Source organism: Thermobia domestica, chromosome 1 (assembly GCF_964235325.1).
Source record: "Thermobia domestica chromosome 1, izTheDome1.hap1.1, whole genome shotgun sequence".
NCBI classification, from domain to species: domain Eukaryota; kingdom Metazoa; phylum Arthropoda; class Insecta; order Zygentoma; family Lepismatidae; genus Thermobia; species Thermobia domestica.
The window spans coordinates 257700763-257717000 of NC_137454.1; positions in this window are offsets into that span (position 1 = coordinate 257700763).

Genomic DNA, 16238 nt, shown 5'->3' on the forward strand with positions numbered 1-16238 from the left:
ACGCTTATGCCGGTTAGGCTAAAGGAGACGGTGATTATGAGGAATAAATGAAATGAAGAAAGTGGGAGGAAACGGAAAACCCCGAGAAAACCCACGAGCACGGTGTTTGTCCACCACAAAGTCCACACGGCGCGAGCTGGGATCGAACCAGGGACCCCAAGCACCGGAGGTGAACGCTCTACCACTGAGCCACCACCCTCCGACTTTTCGCCCTCCCCCTGCATCCGCCTGTGTGTTTACATGAATGATATAGCTCCTTATACAACCTATGCAGAGTTAATAGTAGTGGATTACTAATTACAAAGATACATGTTACTGCTCGAGGCTCCATATGGTATTTTGTATACACATACAGTACATTAATACATTGATTTTGATACATTAATTGCCATTTAGAACTTCATCTCTACTACAATTCTTAATTCTAACTGGAGTGGTACGGTCACAGAGAAACGTATTTTTAAAGAAAGAAAAAAAAAAAGCTCATCAAGAGCAAGAAAAGGTAGTTGCTCCTTAATTTGATTAGATCTATTTGGTCTAGGAATTAATTCGTGCGGTTGGTACGCACACATTGAAGCTGTAGTACAAACACAAAATACATAAATACCTTAAGAAAAATATTGTCCATCGCTAGCCACCACTTTCGCCCATCTGTCAGGCAATGTACGGATTCCGTGGCGAAAGAAGTCATCCTTGGAAGCGATCCAGTCAGAGACCCATGTTTCGATATCTTCTGAAGAAGTAAACCGCTGTCCAATCAAATCGTTGTTCATGCAATCGAACAAGTAGTAGTCCGAAGGAGCTACGTCTGGTGAATACGGCGGGTGGGGTAAAACTTCCCATCCGACATTTTCTAAATAGGTTTTGACCGGTTTTGCGACATGTGGGCGAGCGTTATCATGTTGAACAATAAGTTTATCATGTCTGTTCTCCCATTCTGGTCGTGTTCTGGCCAGAGCTTGCTTCAAACGCATTAATTGTCGTCGATAACGTTCTCCATTTATAGTTTCACCCGGTTGCAGCAGCTCATAGTACACCACACCTTTCATATCCCACCATATGCACAGCATAACCTTTGCACAGTGAATATCTCGTTTTGGTTGTGATGGACCTGGTTCACCTGGTTTCACCCAGGCCTTTTTTCGTTTAGGGTTCTCGTAATGGATCCACTTCTCATCACCCGTAATAATTCGATGCAGAAACCCCTTTCTGCTCTGTCGTTGAAGCAGCAATTCGCAAATGGTTTTTCGTCTTTCAACGTCTCTGTCTTTCAATTCATGTGGAACCCAATGTGACATCTTTTGAATCATTCCCATGGCTTTCAAGCGTTTGGAGACTGTTGTTTGATCAACGCCTAATGCTGCTGCAAGTTGTTCCTGCGTTTGACACGAATCCTGCTCGAGCAATGCTGTCAAATCTTCGTCTTGAAATTTTTTTGGCTGTCCAGTTCGCTCTTGGTCTGCCAAGCCGAAATCACCACTTCTAAACCGTGCAAATCACTTCTGACACGTTCGCTCAGCTAGAGCATGGTCACCATACACTTCCACCAAAATACGATGACTTTCAGTTGCACTTTTCTGCATGTTAAAGTAATGCAGCATGACACCCCGCAAAACACTTTATCAGGCACAAATTGCGCCATGTTTACTTAACTACAAACTGGTGTTGTTGACGCTTTAATCCACTGCCCTATACTACGAACGATACGCGATGACAGGGGTTTGCAACACATGTGTGAATACACGGAACTGTGGGACGCTCCGTTCGTTGCGCCATCTCTTGTCCACCCGCACGAATTAATTCCTAGACCAAATATATTTTATGGGCTGTTCTATTAGCAATGGCCTAGCCCATCACGACTAGGAAATGGCCTCATTCAGTGACCACAATAACTCAGAAAGAATTAGAAAAGTAAGCAGCCTGAGTCTAATGAAGAAGCTTGGGCTTGAGACTAAGGTTTCATCCCAGCATTTGACTAGTGTTACAGAAAACAAAGGACAAATTTCCATGAGGACGATCGCTTTAAAAAAGATTTACTACCTTTTCGGTCAAGTATTTCCACTAGAATCGAATCTGACAGTGAGATTGCTCTCACCTAACTCGACAGTTTTACTCAATCAAATTTGGAGTAATTGTGACATATTAAGGCACGAAAACCAAATATCAACAGAATGAAGAGAACGCAAGGCTGTCGCACGATCAGATACCAAAAGTGTCTTAAAATCTTATTTTAAGCATAGGAATGAAAATGACTTTGTCAATAATTTCGAAAATTTTGCTGATTCGGAACACCCGAATTTTCTGACACGGAGTTTCGAATCCGAATCCAAGATCCGGTTTTTCAGGTCCGGATCCAAGATCCAAAATTTCGGATCCGGAACCAAGATTCGGTTTCCCGAATCCGGATCCAAGATCCGAAATTTCGGATCCGGATCCAAGATCCTGATTTTCGAATCCGGATCTAAGATCCGTTTTTTCGGATCCGGATCCAAGATCCGAAATTTCGGATCCGGATCCAAGATCCTGATTTTCGGATCCGGATCCAAGATTCGGATTTTCGGATCCGGATCCAGGATCCGAAATCTCGGATCCGGATCTGGCCATCCCTAATGGATACGCATTCAAGATCGAATTTCACAGGAAACTAGTTGCTTTCGTATAGTTAGTTTATAACTTTGTAAAGAAGAAAAGGAATTAATTCCCATTTCTTTATGTTCGAAATGCAATGGGAATACAACACTCGGGTACATCAGCTTATTGATTTTAGATAGGCCTACGACTTGGGAAATATTGTACAATATTCTTACCGAACTCGGCATATACCAAAATAGCTAATTAGATTAGTAAAGATATGTTTAAATAAAACTCAAAGAAAAGTCCGGGTAGGAAAATATTTTGCCATGATCTTTCACATACAGAAGGGACTAAAACAATGAGATGCACTGAGAGAGGGAGGAAATAATGAGAGAGGGACTAAAACAATTATTATTCAAATTTGTTCTGGAATATGCTATAAGGAAAATTAAATATAACAACAAGGCCTTAGAGCTTAATGGCATTCAGCAGGTTATGGCTTATGCTGATCATGTCAAACTGATAGGAGATGATGTGAGGACAATTGAAAGACATGCAGAAGTTTTATTAAATGCCTGCAGGGATATGGACTTAGAAGTAAATACAGAATAAAACTAAATACATGAAAATGCACCGTGATCACAATACTCAAGTAATGGATACATTAAAATATCAAACAATACTTTCGACATAGTAGACCTTTTCAAATATCTACGATCCACATTATCAGACCAGAATCATATCCGTGAAGAAGTTAAATGCCGATTGAAAGCATTGAATTCAGTCCAAACTCTTTTGTCTTCGTGAATTCTCTAAAAAGAAAAACAAGTTGAAGCTTAAAATATATAAAACAGTTATTATTCCTCTTGGACTGTATGGTTGCAAAACTTGCTCAATTACTGTGAGGAAAGAACGCAGACTGAAAGTATTCGAAAATAAAATCCTGTGGCGAATATTCGGACCAAGAGGGATGAAAATGGTGAATGGCGGAAACTTCATAACGATTAACATAATTTATACCATTTACCTAACATTGTTAGAGTCATTAAGGCTAGGAAGTTCAGGTGGGCAGGTCATGTAGCGAGAATGGAAGAAAGTAGAACCACTTTAAAGATATTAATTGGAAAGCAAATCAGGAAAAGACCATTAGGAAGACCTAGGCGTATGTGGAAGGACAAAATTAAGATGGATCTCACAGAAATAGGAGTACAAAGGACAATTGGCTAAAGACAGAACTCAATGAAGAGCTTTTTTGAATACGGCTTCGAATCTCCGGGTTCCATAGGTCACAGAATTCGTCAAGTCAGTTAGTTATGAAGAAGAAAATGAGGCGTTACTGGAGTAATCCTTACGTAAACTTCACCTGCCTGAAAGACCTTCACATCTATATTTATAGAATTGAAATAGCAGTGAACCAAAATGTTTCATATTTTTTCACATAAACGTAAATTCATTGGATGAACTGTTGTTGGTAAACTACACTGGAAGATAACTTTACTTGAAAGGTTTCATAGTGCTGTTGCAATTGATGGATCTGAAGTCCGACTGGAAGATAACTTTACTTGAAAGGTTTCATAGTGCTGTTGCAATTGATGGATCTGAAGTCCGAGTGCTTTGTTTTTTTTCTATTATTTTTTTTTTGCTATTGTTTAAAAATAAACGCCCTCCATCGTAAGCAGGCACAAATTTTAAAGTACTACACTTCATATTTTCGTGGCTATATGATTACTGTACAAACCTTTGGTGTGGGAGAGCAGGATTTGATTCCTGGCAGAAAATCAAGTCCTCATAATTCTACGTAAACTATAGAACCACGTCTCACATAGCTTCAGTGCTTAATACGGGTAAACTCCAGACCAATCAATTAACCAATCATAAACAATGGAAAATATGACATTGAAGAGTGATTAAAACAAGCTTACATGTCTGGAGTTTAATGTAATTTTTACTGTCAAAACTTTGTGTGATGTGTCCTACGTAGGACCCAAATCACATGAGCTCATGGCGGAAATCAACCCCAGGCGTCCCGCACAAAAGACAAGTGCCCAGAAGAAGTAAAACGCTGTTTATAATTTAATCGTTTGGATTCAAAATTGAAATAGTTCACTTTCCTGTAACATTTACGAGTTAGGATAATAATTCATCAAAATTTCTTCAATTTCCGTGCTTAACATTTTCTGAAGCGTCTATGGATGGAATTCCAATACTCTGTCCCTTTGGGAGAACGTATTCGTAAATTTAACAAATATTGGATATTGGTTAAGTTTTAATATACTTTTCTTTAATTACATAAAGGATATTAGTCGTGCATGAAAAAGGAATGAGGCCGCGGTAGTTCAGTCGTAGGGCGTTCACCAATGCAACGTGGGGTTTCCGGTTCGATGCCAGCTTGCGCCAAGTGGCTTTATGGAGGACAAACACAATGTGTGTGGTTTTTCTTAGGGTTATCACGTCTCTTCCCACTTTCTTCAATCACTTCATTTATTTTTACCATCGTCAGGCACTTTATCCTATCCGGCATAAGTATGGGACGTAAAATTCAAATATTTTATTTTTATTTTCTTTTTAGCAAGTCTTCTTCTTTACGACTTACCACACTAATATTCAATAACATTAATACAACTGTACGCAACTGATTCTTAATCGTAGTAACGAAATGCTGTTTTTTTTCTGTCAATAACATTATTTTTTTTATACAAATGGAAATGGTAATAACGTATATTTTAATGAAATTATATTACGTTTAAAAGTTCTGTCTTTTAAATTATAATCCAATCTATTAAGTTAGCATTCAATAAGTTATTGCAACTGTACGATACATGTGCGCCGACTACGTGGGTGCTCCGAGGCTCTAGCACCCACACAAATAATCTTATGGGCGAGCCGCAGCCACGAGATTTTTAATTTGATAGAAATAAAATAAAATAAACATTTCTCACTTGATTGCCATTACCAAAAAATAATAAGCAATTAAAACATTGAGATGGAAGTTAAAATTTCTAACATCTAAAACATAATTGTTTGTTTCAAATGTGTTTGTAAAAAGGCAACCAAACAGCACACTTAAGGGCAGGACATGCCGAAGAAACCTTGCGATCGACGTCGAGGTTTAAGTCGCGGTCGCACCCTCGATACTAGCACATAAACATGGATTCAAATGGGTAAGCGCATGCCGATGACGTACGCTACATGACGACCTAGAGGTCGACCGCGAGGGTGAATTAGTGGTCGCGATGATGAACAACTGAGTTTGTTTTGACATCGATGTTCTGCGGAAGCATTACTGTGGCTCGTATTTTCATTGGTTCTCCCTGAAGCGCTGCACGGAATAAAGTCTTCATTTGTTTAGAAGTTCGTCTGTAGCGGATTGAGTGTGTCTATGCTCAAGGTTTTGCTGCACTATTATATTTGATTAGGGCCAGTCCTACAATATCCTGATATTCTTTCTGATTACTATCAGTCAGAATTAGATATCAGGAAGTTGTCAGTTACTTTAACCCGTGGTTCGTTCTACAATATACTGTGCCTGATATATACTCTGTCAGATAGTTAACCCGAATCAAGGTTTTAACGGACCATTTGATTGGTTGGTTTTCTGTTGCTCATACAGAAAACAATTGAAACGTCAAGTGCGTTTTCAGTATGCTTGTTTAAATTATCCTATTGAAAACATGGGAAACAGAAATGAGTACCGGTATTTTTTCTTATGCACGTTATTGTCCAGGGGTACACTATCGTAAAGGCAAACACAAACTTAAGTAATAAACACTTTTTAGGCTACACTTACATATGCATTGGTACTATATACATAGAAATATTGCTGTTCGTCCTTACAACCTAAGAAGCATTACTAAAATATATAACGTTATATATTACACTCGTTATATATTACACTCCATTTTCGTTATATATTACACTCCATTTTATAATACTACACGCATGGGCGGCGATTAGGGGGGCAAAGGGGGGCAGTTGCCCCCCACTTTTTTGAAGTGACCCATTAATGTATATATCTAGTTTCATTTGGAAATGTAAAGTTATTGTATGTATTACTGGTTCATAGGAAAAAATGATGCCATATAATATCTGCTGTTGTGTGAGTACGTATTGATTGTCTCCCCGTGGAATTAAGGAAGCTCAAGAACTGCATTGTGATTGCCACGGATAATGGCACAAAAATTAATGTATTGGAGCGCAATTCCAGTGTACTTTAGTTTCTTCTTACAAGGGCTCGATATGTTAGTCAGCCGCTTTGAAACTAATTGAGATAACATTTCACACACACACGCGCACACACAGAAAAACATCTCTTATAAATTTATTCTTTAAATGAACAAAAATTGACAATACCTAAAATGTCTTTTCTTCTTTCTAATACTAAGGATTAAAAACAGAGTCATAAGAAGCAACTTCTACCTTTTCCATTGTTTTGCAGTGTAAATACGAGTGAAGTGGTGTGTTTAGGGGTGTACGAGTGCATATACAATTAAATTCAGTGAATTTAACATAATTCTAGGTTTTAGGATTATTTTGTATAACTGCAGTATGGAGTGATTTTAAGTATTGTTGAGTTTTGATGTATCCCAAGAAAGTGAAAACTGCACCTAATAGCAACGAATATGTTTCGGAAGGGCCGCGGTGGCTCAGTAGTAGAGCGTTCATTTTCGGTGTGTGGGATCCTTATTTCGATCTCCGTTCAAGCCAAGTGAACTTTGTGATGGACAAACACCGCCTGCGTGAGTTTTCTCTTCCGTTTCCTCCCACTTTCTTCAATCGACCATTTCATTCATTTCTTTTCATCACCGTCTCCTTTAGCCTGGCCGGTATAACTGTGGGACGTAAAACTGAAAGATTTCATTTTCATTTCAACATGTTTCGGGAAGCTGCAAAAGTACTTCTTTAAATGTCGTGTCATATGCTTGTAATATTTACTGTCTTTCAAAGAGTAATAACATACATTTAATAGCATGTGTTTAATTAAAATTATAAACTGTTCATTAATCCCAAGTTCAATATAACTTTTGCAAAACAAACCTCGTTATTCATTACTATGATTAATATTATCCTTTCTATTTATTTGTTTTGCAAATTTGTTACTAAATAATCCGATCACACAATTTTCCAGACATAATTTTAAGGTGTTCATAAGCAAGAAATCAAATCTCTTCTTACACCTTCGTTGTTTAAGAGTACACACGGAAAAGAAAATATTTGACAGTTAACAAATTTTCTTTTGCCAATAACTCGGGAACAAATGAATTAATTTGGATCTTTTTGTTGTTATCCTTAGAATAGTTATAACTTGACAGCTTGCCAAAGTCAGTACTCTAATAGGTTAATTTATTGTGAGTTATTAGGAAAAGAAATTTAGTCACCTGAAGAATACTGTCTTTCGTGACTGTACAAAGACTAGTATCTACTTGCGTTGCTTTTGTCAATTTCCTTAATAAAATGTGAAGTACGATATACGGTATTTTAACTGAAAAAGATAGTATCCTATTAGTTATGCAACCTTTCGTCAAAAAAGGTTAGCATCAACCAGGGAAACTAACATTGATATATAAATATTCAGATCATGTCTTGCCCCCCCACTTTTAACATCCAATCGCCGCCACTGACTACACGTAATAACATAATCTGAGCTTTTAATTAATTCATTTATTTGATATTCCACCTCTAAAAATATGTAAATTAGATTAATAATTTAGATATTATTTTATAGATCATTCAATTTCAATAATTAAATTCTATATTTTATATATAATATATTTCTTCATCTTCTAACTATACAAATTACATGGCGCTTATGTGCGGGCACTTGTAGCCAACGGGTACTACTTATCGTTATAAATTGGCATATATTCGAGCTAAAATGGTCTTCTAGGCCTCGCTATATATCGAACAATCTCCTCATCGTCCTCGGACAACATCAACAATTCTTCGATTTCGTCCATGATTCACTACACGACAACTAACAAGTAGCTGATAGCTGTTAACAGGCAATTGAACTTCCTGTCAAAGTACCAACCAGCCGAAAGGGTTTATCAACCACCTGATTGTTATCAGGACATTGTAGAACACTTATCGGAAAAATGTCAGGAGGATATTTATATCAGACAGATATCAGAAGATGGTAGGATTGGCCCTATGAAAGATATATTAATAGAACTAATAATGTTCCAGCAATATGGTATAAGAAATACAAACAACTTCATAATAGGCACGTTTTAAGTACAGAATGGAAGAAAATAGCAACTGAGATGGGAATGTCAGATAAGTTATTTATTTGAGAATTATATTGTAGCTTATTATTATATAAGGCAGTGGCGGTCACAGGAAGGGAGTTTTGGGACTGAAGTCCATAAATTGTAGAATTTTTAAAGAAAAAAAGAAGCTACTGTTAATCATATCTATGCTTAAAAACTCCACGCCGCCCCCATTTCGAGTATTAACCCTTTCCGGATCCTGGCTTTTTGGGCTATTTTTTAGACTTTCAGTCAAGCAGCTACTGTATCCTCACTATTTATCCTAGGATCATGGTTCATACCTCATTCTCTTCAGAATAGAGCTGGCTTTCGAATGGTACCACTTTCATGCTCATACCATATACCAGAAACGGGGAAAAATGTCAAAGTGAAAATTTCGGAGGAAAACATTGTTTCTCGAACTTTGGCCCCCCCTGGACCCCCTTGTGTGATCGTAGCCATCAAAAAAATCTGATAAATAGTACTTGGTATACTGAATCTGTGTGCCAAATTTCAAGTTTCTATCTTGAATAGTAAGGGCGGGAGAATTTTTATCAAAAATTCCCACAATGCCCCTAAGTACCATAAAACACTATGATCTCAGGGAAAAAATTCCTGAGACATCCCTAATTACCCTAGGACTATAATCCGCCAATCATTCTCTTCAGAATAGAACTGTCTTTCAGGCGGTACCATTCATATGTCTCCATCATGTATCTAAGGAGGGAAATACCTGAAAAAAGGGATTTTTGGGGGCAAATTTTCCCTTTTTTCAACTTTTGTCCCTCTGGACCACCCTGTTTTTACGCAGAAATCGGAAAAAAAACTTCTGGTAAATACTACTCGGTGGACTGAATGTTTGTGCAAAATTTCAATCTTCTATGTGAAAAAATAGGCCCGCCAGAAAAAAATCCCTACCATGCCCCACTTTTACCCTATACAGAAGTACGAGGGTCGTTCAGAAAGTAAAGAACGTTTTAGCATTATTAAATAAAAACAAAAGATATCAACACAAAACTTCATTTACAAAGCCACAGGACTCTACTTTGCTTTTCTATATAATCGCCATAGTTGTAGAGATACTTGTTATAATGTGGGACCAGTTTTTTAATGCCGATATTATACTCATCTGCCGCCAAAGATTTCAACCAGGCTGTCAGTGCTTGCTTGAGTTCTTCATCGTTTGCGAACTGTTTTCTACCCAAAATTGTCGGGAATAAGTGAGAATCACTTGGTACCAAGTCAGGACTATAAGAAGGATGACAAAAGATTTTCCCTTCAGTTCTTCCGTAACAAGTGATGGCCTCCCACTCCAATTTTCATCATGCACGCTGATTCTTTCTTGATTAAACATAATGCACCATTTCCTCAGTGATGACTCGTTCATTGCACTATCGCCATAAACATTCTTTATTTGCCTATAAATTTCAACAGGCTTAACTTTTTTGCGCCTTCAGAAAACGAATGACACTCCGTACTTCACATTTGGCGGGATTTTCGACTGGCGCCGCCATTTTGAATCGCTGTAAAAACAAGTAGCGTGACCGCACAGCATTGAGACTCGGCTCACACTGAGATAAAGGAAGGAGCTACTGCCACGCACGCGATCGCAGTGGTAGGGGGTCGGAGCCGCGCCCAATACGCAATCGTTCCTTATTTTCTGAACGACCCTCGTATATTTGGATAAAAATTCACTGAGACGGCCCTAATTACCCTAGAATAATAATTCGACCGTCGTTCTCTTCAGAATGGAACTGCCTTTCAGAAGGTATGACTCACGTGGTCCTATCATGTATGTAAGGCGGGAAAATGACGAAAAACGAGATTTTTTGGGTAAAAAAAATCCCTATTTTTACCATTTTGCCCCTCTGGTTTCCCCCTGTTTTAGCACTGACATCGGAACAAAAAATCTGGTAAATACCACTCCGTGGACTGAATGCTTGTGCAAAATTTCAGTCTTCTACGTTCAAAAATAAGTCCGCCAAAAAATATATACACCGACAATGCCCCATATTACCCTATATAGAAGTATATTTTTTAAAAATTCCCTGAGACATCCCTAATTACCTTAGGATAATAATTCAACCGTCGTTCTTTTCAGAATGGAACTGCCTTTCAGACGGTATGACTCACGTGGTCCTATCATGCATGTAAGGCGGGAAAATGACGAAAAACGGGATTTTTGGGGTAAAAATCCCTGTTTTTACCCCTTCGCCCCTCTGGTTCCCCCCCTGTTTTAGCACTGACATCGGAACAAAAAATCTGGTACATACTACTCCGTGGACTGAATGTTTGTGCAAAATTTCAATCTTCTACGTAGAAAAATAAGCCCGCCAAAAAATATTGAACATACGCTTAGAAAATGAGAAAATAAATTTTTGACTTATAACGTCATCACCTCCTATGTCTGGACGCAGGACGGTCTGAAACCATACGTAATGTCTTCTGCAAGACCTCTGAACTTGGAAAAAAAAGAACCCGGACGAAAAAGCTCAAATAGAAGAGAAATAACGCAATGTACCATGAAAAGTGCATATGGTACAAATTGTATCCTCGTCGCCATAAGTGCCTTTACATCGCAGTGACGGGTATGTGACCGCGCAGTACTCCAAGGAAGGGATGGTTGTATAAGAATTTGTGATTAATTTTGAAGAGTTTTTATTTTGACTAGGGAATTAACATAGGTGAAGGGAGTAAAGACACAGATTTGAAGCATCAGTTCACTGCTATTGAAGCATCAGTGCACGAAAAGATTCGTATTCTCAGTTTTTCTATTTATTGTTTTATATGTTAAGTTAAACACCACAATATGTATCACTGATATCGCAGATCGTATTATTTTTAAAATCGTGTTTGTAACCTATTGTCAAAACATTCACCTCCAGACATGATGTAGAGAGAAGAGAAAGAGATACGACATCTGTAATATATGTATATGTGATTCACTAAGTAACTGTAGAAATTAGTTAAAGGACAGATAAGAGAGCGAAAAGAAGCTCTAGAAGTCTGAACTTTTTAGAAACGTCCTAGATAGGTGAAAATATAGTTAAAAATTGCCAAAGGTATCATGTAAATTACCTCTCTTTTCTTATATTCTAGTATACTTTTTCTTTCACATCCAAACATCTCTATTCAGAATTACGAGATAAAGGTGGAGAGAGAAACATTCCCATTTCAAGAATTATATCAGGAAAAAAATCTTTTGACTTAGACTAGATTCGAACTCGCAACCCTTGCATCCATGGCTCAGCGCTCTACCGATTGAGCTAACAACTACTGTTGGAAAAGCTAGATTTCTACAACTACCGGTTGCTGAATGGTGTGTATTAACCAAGTTTGCCGAGATAATTGCTTCATATAGCTATAATAATAATAATAATAATAATAATAATAATAATAATAATAATAATAATAATAATAATAATAATAATAATAAAGTAGAAGAAGAACAGAATCTAAAAAGTCACATATGTTAAAAGTTTGACGTGCAGAGTAAGTCCTAATATGAGATTTTATTAATTATATATAATAAATGTAAGCGTGGTTTATTCGTGCGTGCTACTCAAAGTTACTGCTTTACAGGGGCGTAGGCAGGAATTTATTTCAGTGATCGAAAGCATTTTTAGGGGTAAATTGTGCACCCTCCAGGAGCCCATGTAGCATCGTACGTTCAACAGTACTTTTTCTGAGTCAAAACTTTGTCTCTCTCTCTCTCTCTCTCTCTCTCTCTCTCTCTCTCTCTCTATATATATATATATATATATATATATATATATATATATATATATATATATATATATATATATACAGTAACAGGGGCGGTTGTAGACATTTCGTAACTGTGAGCAAATAATATTTAGGCGCCCCGCCTATATGATAATAAAAGAATTGAATGCTGTAATGGACAAAAATTCATCAGATAATTGTTACAATTACAAATTTCTTCAATATATAATAATTCAGTCTTCCAGTGAGTATTAGAGGAAGATGGCAAAATTAAACCTAATTAACTGTGGATGAATCATGACCAAAGTTCCAGTTTTAATAATTTATATCTTTTTATTATTATTATTATTATTAAATAAGCACAGGAAACAACTAAAATGTATACCTAAGATGTATTTTGACAAATACAGTTGAAACATAAAAGTCGAAATAGAATAAAACTAATGAGCTTCAAGTCTACCATTATCACAGGTTTGATTTTGACAAAGAGATATGCTCTTACACTTCATTAAAAGCATATTTAAATAGTGTTTTCTAGTGATACAAATATGGTAATTAGCTTAATTTCTCGTTTTCTTTGTTACTGTAAAGTTCATGTTATAAAGACACTTTTCTGGCTTTCAATTTGGCAAAATCTCTTATTATTGCATCCATATCAATTTCATTCAGAATGTCATCTTCAATGGCCATCAAAGCTAGTCCATTTAATCGTTCTTGAGATATACTTGATTTCAAATAATTCTTTATTAATTTTAGTTAAACTAGTTCAATACACAACAAATGACAAAAGTGTGTCTTAATTTATATGTAATTTGTCCCCGATCAGTGGCAGAACTTTAAAATCATGTTTCTCCGCAAAAATTCTTTTCAGGACCCCTTATGCCTATAGAACAATTCAATTCTTTCATGTTTCTTTCCAACATAGACGTTCGAAATCAGGCAGTAACACAATGTAAACACAAGTAATGATGCACCCATTGAGGTCCGAAGATTTTTTCGGAATAGCCTACAAAATGCAAATAATTTTGTGTATTTGCCCCCTGAAATTATGCTAATTGGGGGATCCAGACTCTCAGACTGCCTGTTCAGTGTTTCGTCCACACATATTTTAGGGGGCCACTCCCCCCGGGAGGAGATCAAAATAATACGTCTATAATATAATAATAAATAAAAGAGTACCAGCAGTGGCCCTACTAAGTGTGCCCCCCGGAAGATGTTTTGTGAATAGAAAACTGCACCTATTAGGGATGCGCACGATACAAGATTTGTGGCTGTCTCGACTGAAAATGTGCTGTAAAAGTGATGGCTCGACTCGAAAAATGTATATTTCTCTATTGGAAGAGCCGTGTCTCGACTCGAATTTTGTCTGGAAATTTCTGTCTCGACCTGGCCCCTTGCGCATCCGTAGCACCTATGTCGTTACATCCCTGAACACAAGTAACTAATAATCAAAACTCTACTTTGCATTAGAATTATTACTAATTTAAAATATCGCTCCATCTAAATTTATTAGCAGAGAATGGATTAATAATTATTGTTATCTGTCATAATAAAACGAGCATCTGTATACGCTGCTGTGATTGAAAGTGAGAGTACTGAAAAAAAATACTTGTCATCCAAATGACCTTTCGTCGCTTTCGATTATATCCTTTCAAGTTATATACTTATATGCCACGTGAAAACTAATTGTATTCAAACAAATTTTGAAATACATGAAATTTAATTCAGATCCGTAACCGAAATGACCGTATCGTTCCATTTTAATTCAACAATTAAATTACTGCAATCAGGTTAAAATAAATTTGTCAGCTTCAAAAGAATGTCGACCTGCAAATGCTTCGTTAACAGTGACTGATATTGACAACTCCCCACCTCAATATTTGTCTAATTTTGTCCAGCACTCGAAAGAACTTTTTTAGAGCCTTCGGTTGCCTCTTATCTTCTTTCACGTTTTGTAGCTTTCTTTTCCGATAAAATGCTCACTTGGTTTTATATTGTTGGTCATTATTATTACATGAAAAACAAAGTACTATTAAAAAGTGAAAGCACACATCATTATAAATTAAAAATATAAACAAAAACAAAATGACTTAGGATAGAAATGAAAATGTTGACGAATGACAAATGACTAATAGATATTAACAAAGTGAGCATTAAGCATTGGACAGCGATTGTGAGTCATTAGGAACTTAAGTTAAAATTTCCCTCAGAAATGATTTTTAAAGAACCCATTTGTACCGCCCGTCTTTTCTTAGTATTCGCTCCACTCCCTGGACGAATGAACAAGAAAGCCTACTTGCTTGCATGGGGGCCCGAAGAATGTTTTTAGGGGGGTCATCTCCCTCGTTACTATATTACGTTTGGTATTTTTATTTGTATTAAGAAAATCTTAAGAAATTATACATATACATTATACTTATCGTAAGCCAGGTGGGGCCCGGCCCTTTCGTCCCCTTTTGGGTGCCCATGCTTGCTTCAACTTTGATAATGTGCATTTCATTTACGGTGATCTTTCTCAACCCTTAACTGTTGAGAAAGGAATGAAGAGACTGTTATATTTGTATTTTGTGCATATGGTGGGATTGGGGAAAGAATACCAGTCTTTAGCTCTACGGTCATAGTGCTTAATACAACATCTATTGGAAAGCTAAATTTACATTGATTTTATCTCATATTCGTAAAATATCCCTTTTCCCTCTTTAAAAGATCTATCCTGTGCCATGGAAATTTTCCTCAAACTAGCATCTCTTGTGAGTGTGGCATTGGCATCAATTTCTAGAGGATATCAGGCTTAGCGCCTATTTTGAATTCTCCCTGTATGTTGTTATTGTTCTTCAAACAAGAAATTGTAATTATTAAATAATAAAGAAGAGACTTCCCTATGTTGTCACCTCATCCCAATACAAATTCATGCTTACCATTCTCTTCCTAGTTTCCGTAACTTCATCAAAACAAGCTCAGCCACGCCGTTTCAGCAATTAACAAACTTCCCTATTGACCAAGATAATTGTGATGAGCTGGTCACCCACGTGCGGAGCACCAGGAAGAAGCGAAAGCAAAGAAGTAGAACAAAACCAGGGGACACGGGACCCTCGAGGTGAGAAGTGTGACAGAAGCCGCCAGAAACACACTTTGGACCCCTATTCAGAAGAGTCGTCGTAGCAGCAATTGAGAGACGGTCGACACGCCTGGGCCCTCACCAACCATTGCATGACAGAGGTGTCATTCTGAAGAGGCCAGGACATCTGGGAGCTGTTGCCCTGAGGTCGAGAGGTTCTTCACTCTCGAACGTGAGGTCCGGGATCGATACCAGACGGAAACACTCAACGAATTGGAGGATAAGGCTTCACCCGATATTTGAAGAGGCTCATCATATCGAAATGGCTGAGGTACAGTAAAACCCTTTCCTTTCCTAACCTTTGTGTCTCTGTGATTTCTTCTATTAGAAAACATGCATTTCATTTCATTCATCCCCAATTAATTACTTCAGCGCTGTACTGCTCAGATCCCCACGTACTTTCTCTCTTGCCATGCAAAGTGCTATCCCCACATTCTTTCAGTAAAGAACTGATAATTGAGCAAATAACTGTGGTTGTAACTCCACAGTACAATACAGCAAGAAATTGATGTGCGAGTCCATTTCATTTGTAAAGGGGTGTTTTACAGCCAACCAAGCGAAGATTCGACTTTATT